Source organism: Equus quagga, chromosome 5, assembly GCF_021613505.1.
Source record: "Equus quagga isolate Etosha38 chromosome 5, UCLA_HA_Equagga_1.0, whole genome shotgun sequence".
Taxonomy (NCBI): Eukaryota; Metazoa; Chordata; class Mammalia; order Perissodactyla; family Equidae; genus Equus; species Equus quagga.
Window position 1 is genome coordinate 39,366,525 of NC_060271.1, and position 20,803 is coordinate 39,387,327.

A 20,803-nucleotide genomic window follows, 5' to 3' on the forward strand; every position below is an offset into this window, starting at 1 on the left:
TGGTTCCAGAATCCTCTCCAGCTCGGACAGTATGTGATCTATGATCCGAGCTGGAATCTCTTTATTAAGCACTTACTCCGGGCCCAGCACAGGTTTAGGCACTACTGAGGATACAAACAAATGGCAGCCTTAGGCCTATTCTCAAGGATGAGCCTCATTAGGAAGGTAACAATTCCACACACGGAACAGACAGTGACAAGGACCGGGAGCGCAAACTTAAAGCAGCTGGGAAGCGAGAGAGGAGAGGAAAATGTGACCCTTGTTTTTGGAAAGGGTCCAGAACTAGTCCCTGCTATATTCTGGACGGCACGCCTCTGCCTGACGCGGGAGCAGAGGTGAGGGGGCGGTGCAGTGAAGAGCTGTCTCGGGAGCGCATCGTGGGTGTCTCCGGACGCGCGAGCTCCCCTGGAGAGGTCCAGCAGCACCCAGGCTACTTGCGGGGTCTCGTTCAGGTCCTTCCCATTTTTCTCACACTCTTACTGTCCTTGAGGAGAGGTATTTCTTTGGAAGAGATATTAAGTGAAAGTTCTGTCTACCTATTTCTGGCAGCTGACTAGGAGGAAGTTAAAATCCCACAATACTTTTTCCCTCTAAGAGAATTTGGGAGAATAATTTAGGCAAACTGCGCAAAACCACCCCCTCTCCTTCACCCCCGCGCCCCCACCTCCTGTCAATAAAACAAGTTTAATATCCAAGGGTTATGAGTGAGCCAATGCCACAAGCTTACTTGCCAATCAATTCTGCTGCAGCAGCCTTGGCACTCCCAGCACCAACTGGACCTGGGTGTTCTCTGTACAAAATACCACAGTGACCTCAGGAGGATGGGGTCAGATGACCCAGGAGACCACTGCTGCCCCTAAATGCTGGATTCTTCCACGTGCTTCTCAGGTGCCTCCCCCTGCCGTGGAGAGGTGCCTACACCTGCTCCACTTACAGCAGGACTTCCATCTGAATTCCCACTTCTCTGTCTATAAAAAATGACTATGCAAGCCAAGTGGACTGTCCTTGGTCACTAGTGAGTAGAAGTAAAGGACACAAAGATATTAATAGGAAATGATTACAAAAGTCTTCATGCCTAGAAAGGTGACTTTAAGAACTCAGAAAACTTGGGGAGATGTTGAAATCTGTGATCCAACCAAACTCGTACGGATGAGAGGTTAATCAGATTTTAAGGAGAGAGACTTTTTATAGGAACTAAACCAAAGCCAGCTAGATGAAGGGTACCGTGGTCAAAGGCTGGGCTTTGGGCCAGTCCACTGGGCTTGTGAGTCCTGAATCCAGGGCACCACAAAGCTTGGGCCTTCTCTCACTGTGGGAGCACTTAGTCATCCTTAATTCCATCTCTCATTCCCCACCTCAGTGGGAAAGTAAATCACACCCCTATCTTATTTCTCCCCCAAAGACAGGGTGGGAACAAGGGCTGGAGAGAGAAGCGATTCCAGGAAGCACTCTTCATGGGTGCCCTCTGGCACTCGTCTTCTCCGAGGCTAGGAAGTGTTATTTCACCCATGTCCTTGACTTTGAAGATGATTGTCAAAACAGAGCAGAGACACCCATGAAAGCTACAACATCATGTGGGAGTGAGGGGTGCAGGACATCCTTCCCCTTTCCACCCAGTTCTGCCCATGTATTTTTAAAAGAAAAGCTAAATGTGTTGAAAATCAAATTTAATTTGAAGTTTTTTCAGAGCAGATGCTCTATGGCATGCTCGTGGATGATCAAAATGGGAAATGAAGACTGGAGGGAGACATTCAGATTATTCAAAGGGAAAACTAATCCCAGAGGCACTGGGGAAATGGCTGAAAACCATCAGGATATGAGCAAGCACAGTCTAGTTCTGCGTCCAGTCAAATATGTACGGAAGCCCTACTGTGTGCCAGGCTAGCAAATGAGAATCCTAAATCAGAAGTGGTTCCTGCCTCCTGCCTCAAGGACCTCAGTCAGGACATATGCCTGCGGCACAATGGAAAGCCATTCCCTCCTGAGCTCGAATTTTGACTATGACATTTAATAGCTATGAAATCCTGGACAAATAGCTTCATCTCTGTGAGCCTCCATTTCCTTATCTTCAAAATGGTCATCAGAGTATACACCTACAGGGGCGCCGTCAGGATTAGATACAACACGCAAAACACTCAGCACAGAGCCTGACACATATGAGCCACTCAATAAAAACAGTATTGAGGGGGCTGGCCCAGTGGCGCAGAGGTTAAGTTTGCATGTTCTGCTTTAGGGGCCTGGGGTTCACTGGTTCAGATTCCGAGTGTGGACATGGCACTGCTTGGCAAGCCATGCTGTGGCAGACGTCCCACATATAAAGTAGAGGAAGATGGGCACTGATGTTAGCTCAGGGCCAGTCTTCCTCAGCAAAAAGAGGAGGATTGGCAGCAGATGTTAGCTCAGGGCTAATATTCCTCAAAACAAACAAGCAAAAAAACAAACAAAAAACAGTATTGAGTTATCAGAACTTCAATTTCCTCATATGCAAAATGGGACTAACCAGATTCTGCAGGGAAGTTGTGAAGATTAAATGAGACAGTGTGCACACAAAGCATTGGCAGAGGGCATCCCCAGTAAAGGGGAGGCCTCCGTGGAGGGGCATAAAGCACCAGGGCAGGGAGCACATGCCAGACTCACACACTGGGAAAGCCATTGGCAGCTGGAAGGCAATTTCCAGGTAATTTCTAACTCTACTTGGTATAAGCGATACCTCAACACCAGGCACAGAATTTGCAGAGGCGTAAGTCAATATAGCTCATTTTATAGCAACTTCAAGTCCACAGAAAACTTAAGGCTACAAGTGAATACTGTCCTAGCTAAGAGGAAAGGGTCCAAGGAACAGAACATCCTTCAGAAAACCTGCTATTACACTTGCAAAGACAACAGTGATTCCCCCGCTTCTTTCACTGAGGGAAGCTAAGCACAGGCCGCACTTGTGAGTTCTGGCCACAGCCCAAAGCCATGAATTTCTAGGAAGCCATATTTTCAGCAACGGGGTAAAAATCTCAGAAGTACTTCAAGATGCCAGTTCTACTGCATAGCTGTCAAACACTGCGTGTCAATACCCCACCCTCCAAAAATAATCCCATTGTCTATGGAACTGGAGTCCTACAAATTAGCCGGGGTTTGGGGCTGGGCTCGGAACAGTTGATTTCATAAAACTGAAATTCAAGTCGATGCTGGAATGGTGCAAGAGAAGTCACACTGTGTCCCTATCAGTCTCCCTGGCCCTTTTATGGTATGCAGCAAGCATGGGAGGCCAAAGAGATTTGGCCAGTGCGACAGGGGCCTGGGCTTGATTTCTCCCCCTTCTCTGAGGTTCTTCTTTCATAGCTATTTATCTAATGGAAACTTCCTCTTTAACATCCTTGTTCCACTGAGTAATTGCTGGTGACAGTACTTTCCTGTCACCAGGGCAGATGGTGACCATGTATAACAGGAAAAGGGAAAGAAGTGACAGGACTCAGCAGTGTGAAGGAGAGTCTTATATTCTTCCAACTATAAAGTTGTACAGCTGCAAATCTCAGCCACCAGCACAGCTCCAATTCTCATCAGCCTCGCCAGCAATAAGCTATGCTTGAACGCTTAGATTCAGACAACCCAGCTAAAATTGGGGCTGTAAGTAAGGCTGACTGACTTACATGAACTCAGTGGGGACTGCCATAATGTGGTCAAAAGGCAGGGGCAGAGGAGTCAAATTCTTACCCTGTCACTTACTAAATATGCATCCTGGTTAGAGCTGCTTAACTTTCCAGAATCTCAGCCTACTCATCTGCAACAAAACAGAGACTCCCTACTCCAAAGGGCTACTTGGAAGGGTCAAGGAGATAATGCAAAAGGCTTGGCAGCCTCTGGCACACAACAAGCCCACCAGTTTTTACAACTTTTTTAGACGTAGTTTGGAGGCTTAAAGCAGAGTCATTCTCAACTCTGCTGGTATACTAGTAGGAAAACCTCCTTCGAGTCACATCAGACCTAAGTCACTTCAAAATGGTCTTCATCACTTCACTCTGTTTCGTATTGTTAAAATATGGCAGTTAAAAATGATTCTCAGAGTGTGAGTTTTGCCTTAACACTGAAAAACCCTTTTGTGATAACTTGTGAACAGGGGAGAGTTAGAGGAGGATGCGACCCAACAAAGCAGTGGGTATGTGTCACCAGCACAAGGCAAATCAAACAGCTAGTCCTCGCTCAGCCAAATGGTGACGGGGGTGGGGGGTCCTGGGGAGGGGCATTAAAAACAAAAGGCATGGAACAAGTCGAGGTTTGGCAGGAAAGAGGCATTTCTGGACCCCATCTCTCTATCCACTAAAAGTGGAGTAGGTTTGTCTGTTTTCAGTTCTACTTGGTGATGGTTACGTACAGCCCTTAAGGCAAAGAGAGAAGGGGAAAGAATCCAGAAGAGAGACGCTGAATGAGAATAAAAGAGAGGTCTTTTCAAAGCTGGGACTGACATTCTACTCCAGTAACATGCCTAAGCCAAGGACCTTGCTGTGTTTTCGGTCTCTGGAGATCTAAAGGCCCTCCTACCCTAAGACATACCATGGTGCTATTTCACGGATAAACACTTATCAGGCAACAGACACTCCTTTTCAGTTAAGAAACAAAGTTATCCAAAGCCACCCAGAATTATCTCAGCACACAAGGTCTAAACATAAGCAACAAAGTCAGACTTCAAGATTGTCCCGGTTCTTAACTAGCCCAAGACACACGCCTGCTGAATTGGCAAGTCTCTCTTGCTGTTCTGCAACTCTGACCCAGCTGTGAACTCAGATGCTGTTTCAGATTAATCTAGAAGCTCAGAGTGGTGAGAAGCACTCTCACAATAGGATTTTGCTTTTACTTTAAAAAGCACTAGTAGAGTTTGCTGTAAGGGTAAAGCACAGAGATAAGCAGAACACACACACAGAGGACCAGGAAGACTGATTTTCAACAACAGACACATGCCTGCTTTCTCAACACCAATTAGAAAGAGTCACGTGGGCAAGATGAATCTTTAAACCCAGCTGAGGACGGGATGGTGCCCACCTTCGGGCTCCTCCTCAGCTAGGCCTCTTTGTAGGCTTTCCCCCAGAATGGGTAGGGGATTGCCTTGAGGATGCCAGGCTTCCGCTTGTCTACTGCTGAACACCCCTGAGGCAGGCAGAGGGAAGCAGAAGCTGGGTTTCTACAGTTAGTGCTGGTCAAGGGAATAGGCCTTCCCACCCCACGACAGACATCCAGTTTTGCCGTCCTAACAAGGTTGTTCAATATGCACAAACGGCCCACGCCTCAGTACTGAGCCAGGAGACAGCCTACGATGTGGAAGAAAAATCCCTCTGAGATGGTCACACCACAAAGCCTGAGTTGGCAGAGAAATTATTTCAACTCCAGGAAAGCACACAGGCTTTGGAAGGCAGAGTCCTGACCCCAATTCTGTCACTAGTATTAGCCGGGTGAACAGGAGCAAGACGCACACTCTCGTCAAGGATCAGTCCACTGATACAATGAGAACGCCACCCTCACAGCCCCCGGGCCAACGCAAAGAGACCTCGCTTTTAACAGTACTTGGGAAAACCACAAAGCACGGTGTAAATGCCAAAGCTTACGACTACAAGTCCTCTTTCTTCTAGTGAGCGCTCCACCCCTCCTTTCTCCCCAAATGGATCCTGCGAGTCCCCTGTAATATAGGAATCACCTCATGCCCTTTCTGGAACAAAGGAAAGCATAAAGAAATCAGTTATAAATAGACTAAAAACTCAAAATATAGAAATTTAGAAACGAAACAGAACACTTCACCATAGAAAAGAAGCTCGAACTTATCTCATTCCAGGTCACAAAGACTTCACTCTTGTAAAGTACTTTGTATTTCAAATGAACAGATATATTCTCTTTAATGCCAAACGCCTGGGAAGAAACAAGATGGGTGACATCATAGCGAACAATCACAGAAGTGAGGCACCAGTGTAAGGTGAGCTTCTTACTGAAAAAGTCAGATATATTTCAAGGGTTTGAAATATCTTGAGGTTTTTAGAAAGAAATCTGTCCCCAAGTGGTTTCTTCAAATAAATGAAAGTTTTAAGTGAGTATGTGGCAGAATAGGTAAAAGCAAGCTTCCAACTGCTGAAGACCATAGTGGAACTTGAGGATTGTAAACCCAGGCCAACAGCATCTACGACGCATCAGCCACTGTTCCAAGGGCTTCATGTCTACAAAATCACTTAATTAGTTTAATCCTCACAACAAGCCTATGAGGCAGGCACTGTTAGCATCCCTGTTGTACAGATGAAACAAAGACCACGATCATCTCCAGCAAAAGTCAGCGAAGTATCTACCTACATCCGATACCGGGTAATCTAGAGAGGGAGCCCGACCACGATTTTCCTGACTGTCTCATGGAAAATTCCCTCCTGAATGCCAGTGAAAACCTTACAGACACACCAGGAAAGACATCTTGCCTTTCCCAAGCAGTGGTGGTTGACAAAGGAAGGTAGCGGAGAGAAGTATATAAATGATAAAGTTTCTGAAAAGTTACATGCAAATCCCTGGGCAAGAAACAGGGTGAGGGTCCAATCCCCTTTCTTGAACAACACCCCAACTCAGACACCTTACCTCCTTCCGTCACACAGACTTCGCCCTCTTCCTCCTTTCCCAAAGCTGTCACTCTCACAACCTGAAGTGGCTGCAGAGAAAGAGGAGGTTCTGCAAACGTCCATTACATGGATCACACCACACATGCGATCACAGCACTAGCATGTACCACTGAGGCTGGGGGGGAAAGATGGAAGCCAAGCTGGAGGGGATGGGGACCAGAGCCCTCAGGAGCTCTTGTCTGTGGAGAAAGGTTTGCTCTTCCACCCCAGCTTTTGACAGAAGGATTTGCTGAGGAAGGTGGAGCGCCAAAGCTAAAAGATTTGCTTAACAGGAGCTGGTCTGGTCCAGCAAGCTAACTCCAGAAGAAGCTATTGTTCTCACAAGGACTGTTTTATGGGAGTGAAAGCAAAAGAGGATTATGGGGAGAGAATAAGCACAAAGCAGCTGTGCTGCTGGGTAAGAAAAGACGGCGAAAGTTTGTCCAGTCCAGTCTTCCTTCCTCTTCCCTCCCTCTCTGCCACTCTGCTCTACCAACACTCCCACCCATCTCAGAGTGACACAGCATTCACAGTGGAAACTAAGGTAGTGTTTCTTACAACTAACTTCTTACAGGGGCAGGTGGGAGAGAGCCTGCATTTGGCGAAGCTGGAGGCGAGCACTTCACTTCTAGTAACATTCAGGGAAGTTATTCGCCAGCAAGTATTCGAATGCTAGGCAAGACCACAGACGGGGAAGTGTCGTTAGCAGCAGGGAGAACAAGGGAAGCTGAACCTGTCTTGTGGGGGTAGGATGGGAACGGGAGGCAGCTCAGGCCCAAGGCACTTAAGTCCTGTCTCATTTCTCCTGAGACCTGGCTTGATCCCTGGCTCAAATGACAGGCTAAAAGAAGGCTCTTCTTAAAATGGACTCAGATGTTTCCACCCTTCAGATGGGCTGAAGTAAAAATAAAATCGCAGCTTAGCTATAGTTCCCAAAACTCCTCAGAGACCTCTGGTCTCCCCGGGGATGTTCCTCGGATTCCTCAGGGGCTTCTCAGGAGGCATTCTTACCTCTGCTATCTTTCAACCCCACAAAGGGTTACCTGGGAGAGGACATCTAGAATTCATACCCATCTACTTCCTGCAGATCTGGTGTTTTTAAAGCCTGCTAAACTAGTCATTCCTAGGTTAACAGATTTCAGGCCTAAAAAACAAGTCCTAGAATGAGGAAGAAAACAGAAGCATTTACTCAATTGCTGCCCTTTGTAAAGGTGACTTAATGGGCCTATTCTGACGCCTTGCATTACTTCTAAGAGAAAACCTTCAGTTACTAGAAAGATAGGAAAATAGGGGCCCTGGTTCAATGTACTTTCTACTTAGAAGAGAGCTAATTAAACCTCGTTTATCAAAGACTCACCCATTTTCCTGTCCAAACAGAACTGATTCTGTAGCACTAAGTTCCCTTAAGAGCCTCTGTTAGGATTTCAGGAGTTGAGGCTGATATATTCTCTACCTCGCCCACACAGCCCCTTCCACTGTCCATCCCCGAAAAAAGAATCCTTCCTCAAGATTCTTCCCATAAAGCACCAGGCTTTGATCCTTCCTGAAACACAAGTCCCTCTGGGACACGCTTGCTGTTACATATCCCTTACTGCAAATAAAAAGCTCAGAAAATGAGTTTTGCAGGGGAGGGACGCACGCAGGGAAACCAAAGCACTGGGTACTTGAAGCCTGAAGGAAAGAAGAAATACGAATCCTCTCTGGAGAAAAATTATATCAGCCAGACCCTCTAAAATTTCTCTTACACAATGTCTAGCATTCAATAAAAATTACCAGATACATAAGTCAAACAAAATGACTGAAAACTAAGAAAAAACCCCAGAGAAGATCACTTACCAGTAATCCAGACACTTTATTAGACTCAGAGTTTAAAACAGTATGATAATAATAATCTTCAAAAAAAATTATGAAAAGATGGAGAATTTTACCAGAGAACTGAAATTAAGATTTCAATACATGGCTGAAACAGAAGAACAGACAGAGCACCAAAGAGGATTAGTGAACTAGAAAGTAAGTCAGGAGAAAATATTCAGATCAAAGCATGAAGACAAAACAAGATGGTGAAAATGTGGAAAAGAGCAGCAGAGACATGTGGGACAGGGTAAAAAAGTCCAATTTCCATGTAACTGGAGTCACTGAAGGAAAAGAGAGAGAGAGAACAGGGCAGAAGTAATACGTGAAGTGACACTAGCCATGAATTTTCCAAAACTGTCGAAAGACATCAAGTCACAAATTTAAGATGTTCTGCAAATCCCAAGCAGGAGAACCATACCCAGGTACGTTATTATTAAAAACTAAAGATATTGGCGCTGGCTCCACGGCCTTGTGGCTAAGTTTGGCGTGCTCTGCTTAGGCAGCCCAGGTTTGCTCCCCAGACGTGGACCTGCACCACTCGTTGGTGGCCATGCTGTGGTGGCTCACATATAAAATAGAGGAAGACTGGCAACGGGTGTTAGCTCAGACAGAATATTCCTCAGCAAAAAACCCCCCAAAAAAACTAAAGACAAAGAGTAAATCTTAACAGTAGTTGAAGGAAAAAAGACACATCACCTACAGAGAGGTAACAATCATATCGACAGCTCTTTTAATAGAAATGATAGAACAATGACAGAATGGTATCATTAAAGGGCTGAAAGAAATTCACCAATCCAGAATAAATTCAGTAAAAATAGCTTTCAAAAATATAAGTGAAAAAGTAAAGATGTTTTCAGGAAGAAAAAAAAACAACTGAGAAAATTCATTGCCAGAAGAACCAGAAAAGGAAGTTTTTTGGCAGAAGGAAAACGACCCCAGATGGAAGCGTGGATATGCAAAGAAAAGGATAAATGGTACCAGACAGGACAAATACGTGTATAGATCTAAATGAATATTGACCATTTAACACAAAAAATTAATGTTTTGAGAGGATTAAACATAATATATGTAGAACTAAAATACATGACAGCAATAACAAAAAAGATAGGAGGGGGAAATGCAGGTAAAGTCTTGGAGGAACCTTGCATTGTCTGAGGAAAAAAAACAACAGCAACAAAACCCGGTGAGCCTGCCCCTCAGAACAGAAGGGAGTGACTCTTGTGCATGTGCTCTGGGGAGCATGAACAAGAGTGCTGGGAGCAACATCATTCACGACAGCAACACACTGCAACAGCCCAAATGCGCGACAGTAAAATAAGGAAACTGCGATACAGTCACACAATGGAATACTACATAGCAGGAAAACGAATGAGCTACAGACACACATATCAACATGGATGGATCTCAAAAATGTAATACCGAGTTTAAAAAAAGGTCACAAGAGGATATATTCAATATGATTTTGTATATAAGTTCAAAACAGGCAAAATTATAAATACGTTGTTTGGTGACACATAGAATTATGGTAAAATCATATATAGAATAGAAAGTGTGAGTAATACAAAATTCAGGTCAGACATTACTTCAGGGTATGAAGTGAAGGAAGGGAAGTGATCAGGGAAGTTTCAAAAGCACCAGGACATTCTAGTATATGCTATTATATTAGTATGATATTCTAGCATATTCTATCTTTTAAGCTAAATGGTAGGTCCTGGCATTTATTTGATTGTTCTTTAAACTGCACATATACTACACAATACTCTATTGATTTACTCTTCCATAATTTAAAAAATGTTTATGGAACTTGTTTTCTAAGCATGCCACCAAAGGCAGAATTCATTTATTTTATTTTATTTTTTTAAAGATTGGCACCTGAGCTAACAACTGTTGCCAATCTTTTTTTTTTTTTTCTGCTTTTTCTCCCCAAATCCCCCCAAGTACATAGTTGTATATTTTAGTTGTGGGTCCGTCTAGTTGCGGTATGTGGGATGCTGCCTCAATGTGGCCTGATGAGCAGTGCCATGTTCCTGCCCAGGATCCGAACCCTGGGCCGCCTGAGCGGAGCGTGCGAACTCAGCCACTCAGCCACGGGGCTGGCCCCCCAGAATTCATTTTTAAAAATAAAAATCTACTTCAGAAAAATTATGCCAGTATTTGAAATACACCTTATTAAAACACATCATAAACAGAATGTGTCCTAAATTTTGCCAAGCAGGCAGGAAAAGAGGAAAAAAGGAAGGCAACAAATAACTTAAAGAAGAAAATAAAGACAACTTGGACAGCTATTACTTAGAATCTTGTAGAAAGCTTCTCATTGCAATGATGGAGACAAAAGCAACCTGTATAAAGGCCCCTCCTCTATTTAATCCCTTCCTTCCTCCATAAAAGCAGGGAAATCTTAGAAATGAGTCACCCGGCAAAAGGACAAGAAGCTGACTAAAGAGTAGTGGAGAGACGTGACAGCCTGCACGTTCAAATAACCGAGTTAGCCACAGAGACTTGACACTCTTCTCTTCAAACACAAGCTGAGACCATGCGACTTCAGTTACATCTCTTTGATTAGAGCGGACAGTCCAACGCTGCGAGCACACACCACAGGAGGCAAGGCAGCACTTAAAATGTGATCAGCACAAACTAAGATATGCTCTAAGTATAAAATACATACTGGGGCTCTAAAACTCAAGGTGAAAAAAAGAATGTAAAACAATCAACTGTTTTTACACATTGATTGCAAATTGACATGATAATATCTTGGATATAATGGGTTAAATAAAAATCTTAAAAATAATTTCATCTGTTTCTTTTTACATTTTTAATGTAACAACTAGAACATTTTAAATTACAAATATGGCTCACATTATACTTCAATTGGATAGTGCTGGTTTAGAGGTCTGACTCTAAGTTTAAGGACACAGTTTATGAAATTAAAATTAAATTCAGAAGGTAGCCAACCTTGAATTTCAGTTTTCTTCACAAGGCTAGACAGGCAACTACGTGCAATGCTGGAAAGCTCGGAGTCCGTGCTCCGATGACAGGCAGCCACTGAAGGGCTGTCCATCTTTGCCCGGTACCCGCCTAGGACAGTGCCTGGAACACTATTAGAGCAGAAGAAAGATTTGCTTTGCATTTCTTTTCAACTCTTTAGCATCTAACCCCATCCCAACTTCATTGAAATGATAGATTCTACTTCAATAAGGGGAAAAAAAATTCTTTCCTCTTCTCTACCTTTAATTGAATAAATGGTTATTTCCTAAATTCTAGAGCCTTCTTCTGTGCTCTTATAAGACCCTGTCTTGGATATTGCTCCATCACCTTCTCTCTCGTATCTTCAATCTTTCTGGCCTCTTCCTTTCAGACTGACAAATAAAATTGAATCTGTTCAATCTTCAAAATGCCTTCCTTCAACTTTCCCTCCCATTCAAGCTATTGCTCTTCCATTTTCTTCTCTCTGTGGCCACATCTTTTAAAAGGATGTTCTAGACTTCTTGCCACCACTGTCTATTTTATAGTAAATAATACAAGACAGAGATCAAAACATAAAACGGTGTTCCTCAATACACATCAATCTGGACATAAATGGAAACATATTTAGTGACAGTTGATGACTGATTTTTTAGCACCTCTCCCAGATCAGCGGGAGCCCAGGTATCGGGTGCAGGTATAGAGCTGAAGGGCGTATCCAAGGGGCAGCATCTAGGGAAGAAAATACAAACTATCCAGAGTCCAAGGCAAAGGTGGGAGACAAGACGGAAAGAATTTCCCGAAATGGAATGAAGAGCTCTCGTTTCTTTTCATAGGGTGCCTGTGGCTTTGCTGATGGGCAATAAGGGGGTCTCTCAGAGGATCTTTAATGACTGCTGTTAAGCCTACGAAACGGTCAGAGGGACATGGAAACAGGAATTCATTGCCTTAGAGGTCTCTCTTTTTTTGGGGGGGAAGATTAGCCCTGAGCTAACATCTGCTGCCAATCTTCCTTTTTGCTGAGGAAGACTGGCCCGGAGTGAACATCCATGCCCATCTTCCTCTACTTTATATGTGAGACACCTACCACAGCATGGCTTGCCAAGCAGTGCCATGTCCACACCCGAGATCCGAAACGGTGAACGCCAGGCCGCCAAAGTGGAACGTGCAAACTTAACTGCTATGCCACTGGGCCAGCCCTTAGAGGTCTCTTAACCTGCAGATAAGTGCCACAACTTCCTAAGATAGCAAAAGAAGAATGCAAAATGGTCTTAAAATCAACTTCAGAACTTCAAAGAATGAGATGAGAAAATAAAATTGGGAGATTGTTCCTTTAAAAACAACCACTCTAGAGATTCACTGACAGCAGCCCTTTAGGCTCCAAGGGGAGTGAAACCTGTTGAAGCTGTGCTCAGGACCCTGACTGTCCTGCTCACCTTTGTCTGCCCAGTGCGAGCGACAGCGCCTGGCACAGGGTGTGGATGTACACATGGCAGTGCCAACTCTGGAATGACAGGCACTGGTCTCCCTCGTGAGCCCAGAATGAACCCAGAGTAGATTTTAGAATAAATGACCAAAAGACTGTTCACTGGTTTGACTTCCACGTCTTTATTTTCAAAAATGGGCTCTTTTTCCTCTCTTTAGCTGCGTGTGCTAATTCCTTTTCTTACGTTGAGGGGCATCCGGTTTAGGACATTGCTGATACTTATTTATCTGTTCTGCGTATTCAGTGCCAGATGATACCGGGGAGACTAAGAGATTCTGGCCAAGCATTCTCTTCAAGGCATGTTACTGTGTTCATGTTACTATAGATGTGCATACAAACTCAGTCTATATTTGCAATAACCACAGGTGTGGTTGAGGCAGCAACAGGAAAACAGCATCGTCAAGTGGGAATCAGAGAAGCGCTGGGGTCACACATTTGAGTTCAAATTCTGGCTTCATTTATTAGCTGTGCGACCTTGGGCAACTTCTGGAGCCTCAGTGTCCTATCTGTAAACTGAGATAACGCCTAACTCCTGCAGTCTGTCTGTTCCTAACTCCTTTCCTTTCCTCCCTCCTATCAACAAAAACTTACTTAGCATCACCTAGTGCTAGGCACTGTTCTAAGGGCTGGGGATGCAGCAGTGAACAAAACACACAAAACTTTTGGTCCTCATGGGATTTATATTCTAGTCACGTGGACAATAAATAATATAAATAAATAAGATGGAAGCAGTAATAAATGTTAAGTAAAAAATAAAGCAGGGAAGGAGGATGAGTATTGGAGGAGGGGGTTGTAATTTTAGATGGGAGAGGGGTGCCAGAAGAGCCTCGCTGACAAAGCACCATTTGGATAAAGAAGACGTAGGTGGAAACCATGCAGCTATGGAACAGGAAGAGAGAACTGCTGGTGAGAGACCCCAAGGCAGACAGGTGAGAAATAGTGAGAAGGTCAGTGTGACGGAGCTGAGTGAGGTAGAGAGTGGTCATGGGCAAGAGATAAGGTCGGAAAAGTACTGGGGGAGGCAGACCACATGTGCCTTATAAATCACTGCACAGACACTAACTTTTTACTCGGAGTGAAATGGAAGCTGTTGGAGGGGTCTGAGCAGAGACACGACCTGAGTTACGTATTGACAGGGCGGTTCTAGTTGCTGTACTGAGCATCGAGGGGAGGACGACGAGCAAAGGTGGAAGCAGAAGGCTGCCACAAGCCCCCAGGCCAGGGCTGGCTGCCAGAGAGCACGAGAGCACGGGAGCCAGGCGGGAGGGGGATGCTCAAAGCTGACAGGATGTGCTGATGGACTGGAGACGCGGTATGACAGAAAGGAGGCAAGGATGACGCCAAGGTATTTGAGCAACTGGAAGAAAGGAGAATGGAGAAAAATAGTTAAAATGGCATAAAGTGCCTAGCACTGTGCCTGGCACACACAGAATGATCAAATATAGTTCTTTCTTCCATTTCAAACTTTCAGTGCTGATTCAGAGCACAGGCCTCCAGAAGGGGTTTAGTTGGGCCATGCTAAAGCTGGGAAACACTTGTAGAGAGAAAAGTCAAATGAGAATACACTCAGCAGTTGGATCTATTGTGCAGACATCGCAACACTGGTTAACTTCCACCAAAAGATGGACCACCTCGCGTCCTATAATTACTCATCTGTCAGAGATGGGGGTGAGATGCCAGCCTTCACTGGTCAGTGAGTGCTGTATGCAGAACCATGTTTTCCCCACCAGACAGAAAAGGATCCATGGAAAAGAGCAATAAACCATGTGGTGAAAACCCAAGAAAATTTTACAGAAACACCATTCTGTTATATGCAAATTTCTCCAAATCCTATAAAAGTGACTGTCCACTGGGAGTCCAGGACCTAAGTGGCGGTCCTCCAACGCTCAGGTTCTAGGTGCCGAGGGCAGTGAAACCAGCACAGAGCACAAACTATGGTGAGCTGAGGAAGCAGGGACAGGAGAGTCCCTTCTGACGGACATTTTATCAGGCTTTACTCAAAGAACATGTTCTTTCTCTCACTTGCCAAGCAGCCCAACCTAAGCTCAGTCTTGAGAATCAAGGGCCCAATGTGTCTCCTGCCCCAAGGGCCGGGGCAGCTGCCACCCAGCAATGGGATTTTGAGTGAAGGGAAAGCGCTAAGGCTCCACGGTGCAAGAAGTCAGCAGAAGGAGGCCACTACTCCCGCAGTCCAAACACAGGCAGAAAAATGGTCCTCGCTCTACCTCAAGATAAATGTTTCCTCTGAATCCACACGTGAGAAACGAAAACTCTAAATCAAAATTTTGACACTGTTACCTGTCTAAGTGGAAACAAAAAAGGAGGGATTTCCAGAGAAAATTCTGATTGGAGTGGATGCAGCATGGGAGGGTCGGGGGTAGAAAGACCAGGAGACACATTCCTATTTAAAATGTGCTCTTCCTGCTCAAATTTAGGTCATATCTAGTTTAGCTCTGTCTAAAGAAAACGGTGAAATAGTTTAATGGATTCATGAATGGGATCAGATAATTTCCCAAAACATGGTTTGGGGGTCAAGGGCAAACACCCCTCTGTGGAGCAGAAGAGCAGTCGCAGGACGAACCCGCTGCCTCCCTGCTTCCTGCCCGCAGCCCGGGTGCTTGGAGTGAGGCCTCAGCGCCTCTGTCCCGTTAATAAGGACCTGAGTTTGTCTGCTCTGCGCTTCCAGGAGGGCGATTTTCCGAGATGTCTAAATGGAGATATTAGGGTAATTGGAAACGCCAGAGGCAGTGCATGACTTAGCACCAGACGAAGTCACTCGGGCCAGAAAGAAAGTTTGGCTGGGTTTGCAATCTACCTGCTGTGAACAGGCCACAATTTGGTTTTAGGTCTAACTACATAAAAAGCAAGTCCGTTTATTTTTGTCTGGAAGGGCTGGGGCTGTTGACTTTGTTCTGGCCCCCTCTGTGAAAGGCACAACTGTTCTACCCATAAAAATACTTGAAAAAAATAGTTAACATTTGGTATGTCCAGATTATGGTCATATCATGACAACTATCCTAGGCTTAAAAAGTGAAAAATTCAGTTGGGTCTCTTTCCCTTTAAATTCACCTATAATTACTAAGGGGAGGGGAGGGGGACAAAGGCGAGTAAGCGTCTTCCTGAACAGACCAGCTGATGGAGGGGCATGCATTCTTGTCCAGTGGCTGCCACCTGTGTGCTGGTGCTCCTGAGCCACCTCCCCAAGTGCTGCTGCTCCATGCCCCTGGGCCCCTCCTGCTGGGGCTGCCCCTTGTGTGTCCTCCTGTCCCCACCATTTCCCATTCACACGGCAAACATCTCCCTGGACTTCCAGATTGGGCACAGGTGTCTGTTCCTTCCTCTGTATGAGTCTTCCTTGCCCGGGGGTAGAAAGGTCTGCCCCCTCCTTATGGCCCCAGTGCACCTGCACAGACTTCTGTCCTAGCATCTGGAACGCTTTCTCACACACATTTGTTTACGGGACCTTCCCCCGTGCTGGACTGTGACCCTGAGGGGGGAAGCCCTTTGTTGTATTCATGTTTGCTTCCCCTGTGCCTAGCACAGAGCCTGGCATTTTCAGTTGTTCATATACACTTGTGGACTTACTGTATAGACACAATTGATTTGCCAATATGAGATTATACTTTTTGCACATGGGTAAGTCTACAATGAGTCAGCTCTGTGTGTGGAGCTAGACAAAGTTAAGATGCCTTTGACTGAGCGTCTCGTACAGGGTTAGAGCATTTCCTGGTCCTCAACTACACGATTTGGCTCGGATGGTGTAGCATCTACGAAAGAGCTAATTACACAGCAGAGGGACTACGGGAAAGGACTCTGGACTGTCACTCAAATCTCCGCACTCCCGTGAGAATGCGGCCTCACATGGTTACCTTCTGCAGAGATGACATCTCAGAAGGGCCCAGGAATGAAGCCCATTAGACAGGGTGCAACTTGCGCACCGGGCGGGGCGAAGAGTATGGGCTCTGAAGCAGCGAACCTAGGTTCCCATCCGGCTCTCTTCCTATCCTTGGGAGAGTTACTTCACTGCTCTGAGCCTCAGCGTGCTCACGCATGAAGTGGGAGCAGCACTTTGCAGGGTCATTGGGGAGATTAAACAAGTCGGTCCATGTGAGACTCACAATAGTACTTGGCACATGGTGAAGCAGTCAGTAAATATCAGCTGGTAGCATTTTTAAAGATACCCATTCAGCGACGAGCTGAAATTCAAAACTCGCTTCAACTGTGCAATCCGTGTCAATGTCCACCCCATGTTTTCTGTACAGCAACACTGAGGAATAGAGATAAATAAACGTAATTAACATTTTAAACACTTATAGTGAGAATACACTCGCATATCCCACGTGGTCAAACTAATTACTCCACTGCAACCATTTCACAACCTGCAGGACAGAGAACAAGCCTGCCGGTCAGCGTTGACACAGATTATGTGAGACAAAAGGCAAGGAAATACAAAATTAACATTGTGGTTACTCCTTATCGGAACACAGACAAAGCCAGATACACCAACAGTTTGGAATGAAGGAAACAGGTTGTTGGCTTTTGATTGGAATTTCCTAGGATTGTTACCATGTAGTACAGGATTAATCTAAATGTTTCTTTGCACACAGTCAAGTTTACAAGAAATGTATCAGAAGTGATATAATAAAGGCTTGGGTTTCTGTGTGAACAAAACTGCTTTCAAGAAATGTATCATTACCAGGCAGATTAAGAAAATACCAAACACTTAAAAGTGCCCTATAAATAAGTTAGCTTACTGCTTGGTGGGGGTGGGGGTGGGGGAGTTACAGAGGCTAAATAAACAAAAGAGCAGGTAAGTCAAACATATTCAGGTGACTTTTTCTCTGAAGTGGGTGTGACTGTAAGATGAATTATGCTGGTAGTTCACAGCATTTTCAAGATAGTGCACGCCCTGACATTTTAAACCATAACACACCACACCACCACTGTCTTAACAACTATAATTTGAGAGCATTTACTGTGTATTCATTTATTTTATCCTCCCGGCAGTACCCTCTACAGCTGGCAAGGGGACTTTCCCAGGACACACCACAAGTAGGTACTCACTGCCCAGATGAGTCAAAGTGGGGGAAAAAGGCAAAATTCGACTGGGTGACCTACAGTATTTCAAGAACAGGATGGCTCCTGGGAAAATGTGGCAAAATATGTCTTTGATGAGATATGTAATTCCATAAAAATAGCAGGGAAAACCAATACAGTATCAGGCGGAATGAAAGAAAATTTAAGATTAGAAATAACCAAATGTTCAGACTCTTTAGTTTGTCATCTTCTGTTTTGAGGGATAAAAGGTAGGAATAAAGAATGTGCTGGAAATTTGGGGAATGTGCTCCAAGCCTCTTTCCTCCTCCTTCACCTCCTCCTCCTCCACACACTCTCTTTCCACTTCTCTTTGTAAAAGGCCTTTAATTAGCTCACATCCTCTCCTGACCGGGGCTCCTAATCCAGTCCGACACCAGCCTGTTGGCCCGGTGGTGGGGTCTAAGAGCAGGCCCTACTGGCGGGCTCCCAGCGGGTCCCTGCCGCTCTTATCTCCGCAGATGCCTGACGAGTTTGGTATCTTCCCTCCCAGCCCTCCTGGGAAGCTGCCCCAGCAGGTGCCCATTGGCAATAGTTTTGTGTTACAGGCCTGAATGAATGATCCCCGCAGGAGCTGCCGACTGTTTTCACAGACACAGAAGGCAGTCAAAAGTCCACCGCGTGAACTTGGAATGACCCCAGCTGCAGAGTCACTGGCGGGTTCATCCGGAGGGCAGGCACGCTTTATTAAACAACTAATACTCTTCACAGATAACTTTCTGAAAAAGCAAAAGTGTTAACTCTTTGCAATCTTGCTTTAACTAGCATGTGGAGGGGCTCCACTGTGTACTGAGGGTTTGAACCCAAATGAAGATTTTGAGACAGAAAGAGGGTGATTTCATCTGGCCTGGAGAAGGGTCAGGACTCAGTCACCATTTGGTCCGTTGTTTTGTTAAAGTGTTCCAGATTAAAGTAAAAAGGCAAACAGCAAAGGTTGCAGGAAACTACTCTAGTGAGGACAGTGACATCCCTCGGCCAGGCCGACCCCACAGCCATGCCAGAAGAGGGGGCATCCAGACTCCCCTGGCTCGCTCGTCCCCTACCTTCACACCCCTCAGACACACGTGAGAGCAAAGGGAAGAACTCCCACCACCTGCCCGGGGCGGCGTGGAAGTCGTTTTGTTCATGGCAGCCAGAGGTGGCACAGTTAGTTCCTTTCTGAAGGAGAGCTCAGAAAAGGCACAAGTTCAGATCAGAGTGTTCTCATCAAGTTCTTTCAGGCTTGCGGACAGCTGGCAAGTGAACACATCCATTTCACAGGATTCACCGAGAGGAGTGGCAAGCAGCCATTTCTTCCCTAGGTTTGAATCAGTCCTGAACATTCCCTTTTTTTCTTTTCTCTTTCTCTCTGAGCTCACACAAACTTTGGAAGGAACCCAGTGACAACAATCATAATTAATAACATACATATAAACATTTGGAGAAATTTTAAAAATTCATTTTAACCAACAAAGTTACATTAATTTCGGCATCAACCAAAGACTTGTGTCTATCAAAGTTTTACCTCTCTCTCGTCTCTCCAGCTGCCCCCTGAATCTAATTATGGACGCTTCCCTATTTGTTTTCTTGGGGGGGAGGGTCTTGTTTTGCTTTCAGGTGAGGCACAATTTCGCGTGGTTTACTGTCGGAGGAGATCCTGCAGGACTGTGATGTGAGGTGCTTCAAAGGAGCGAGACTTCCTCCCCACTCAGGAGAGCTGACCTTTACACAAAACAGACTGGCTCAGCCTGACGAGCCCTCGAGGGCTTTCTACATACCATGCACAGTGCTGGGAGTTAAAAATACCAGGATGAATATGACTAGTGCCTTGTCCTCAAGGAGCTCAGTCTAGTGTGGAGACAGACATATAAACAGATAAAATCAACATAAAGAATGCTGAGAAAATGTACACAATGTCAGGGCTCTGGCCCCACTTACTTTTCTCTCCCTCACTGCTAAAAGGACAAAAAGCAGGTACCCACAAGCTGCTGACTTCATCTCAAAGACGATACCAGATCTGTAGCCAGGAAGCCTGACTTTCAGAGCTGGCCCGGGGACTAACTAGCTTGAGAACCTCACTGGGTCTCGGTTCCTCCATCTGTACTTCGAGGGGGTGAAAAGCTGATCTTCAAGCTCTCCCCCAGGTCTGTGTCCTAAGAGGTCTCAGGAAAATGCAAGAGCTTGTGTTGAGGGTCCAACCTGGGGAGAGCTGGCTTTGCCGTGCTCAGCTGGAAAGAGTGAGAAGAGTTTTAGGTTCACGATCTCCCTAAGGAAGAACTCGAGATGGGCTTCAGGGCAAAGGGAGAGGTTAGAGAGTGAAGTGACCAAACGAAATATTATTAAAACAAGGCTTCTCACAGAGCTCAATTTTTTTAAAAAATAAAACTGAAGTTAGACACTGTTCACTGCTGTGTTTTATCTTTTCAAGACAAACAAGCGGCAAATTCTTCCTTGTGCTTAGTCCTAAGAATTTTTCTCTCTCCATATAACTTATTCATTGAAGCACCTCAACTTGTCTTGCAAATTGATTTTTAAACAACTGTAGTGTAGGAATCCTACAAACTCTACCTGCAGATGCCATGGGACACAAAATCCAGACAGGCAGGTGGCATTCCCAGAAAGAGGCTAAGGAGCTGTCTGCCTTTGCCCGTTTTGCGTTGTTCCTCAGCGACGGTGTGGCTGGACATTTGCATGTCCAATTGAGGTTTTAGAACCGACCATTCAGACGGCCCGGCATGGGTGCCAGGAGGGCAAGGCCCTCTCTCGGAAGCAAGGCCTCCTCACAGCGGGCTCTCATGTCAGAAAGCCCCCGAGCCTC

General features: G+C 45.3%; 1 protein-coding gene across 7 annotated transcripts in view; it reads right to left on the reverse strand.

Moving 5' to 3' along the window:
* VPS13D (vacuolar protein sorting 13 homolog D) overlaps positions 1-20,803 on the reverse strand; it is a 253,122-nt gene that overhangs the window by 61,192 nt on the left and 171,127 nt on the right. Inside the window, exon 67 of one of the 7 annotated variants that reach the window (XR_006888444.1) lies at positions 12,648-12,665. The exons of the other annotated variants lie outside the window; for them this stretch is intronic. The gene's annotated coding sequence lies outside the window, so the exon portion shown is untranslated. Of the gene's footprint in view, positions 1-12,647; positions 12,666-20,803 lie in introns of those variants that run through there. 7 annotated transcript variants of the gene reach the window in all.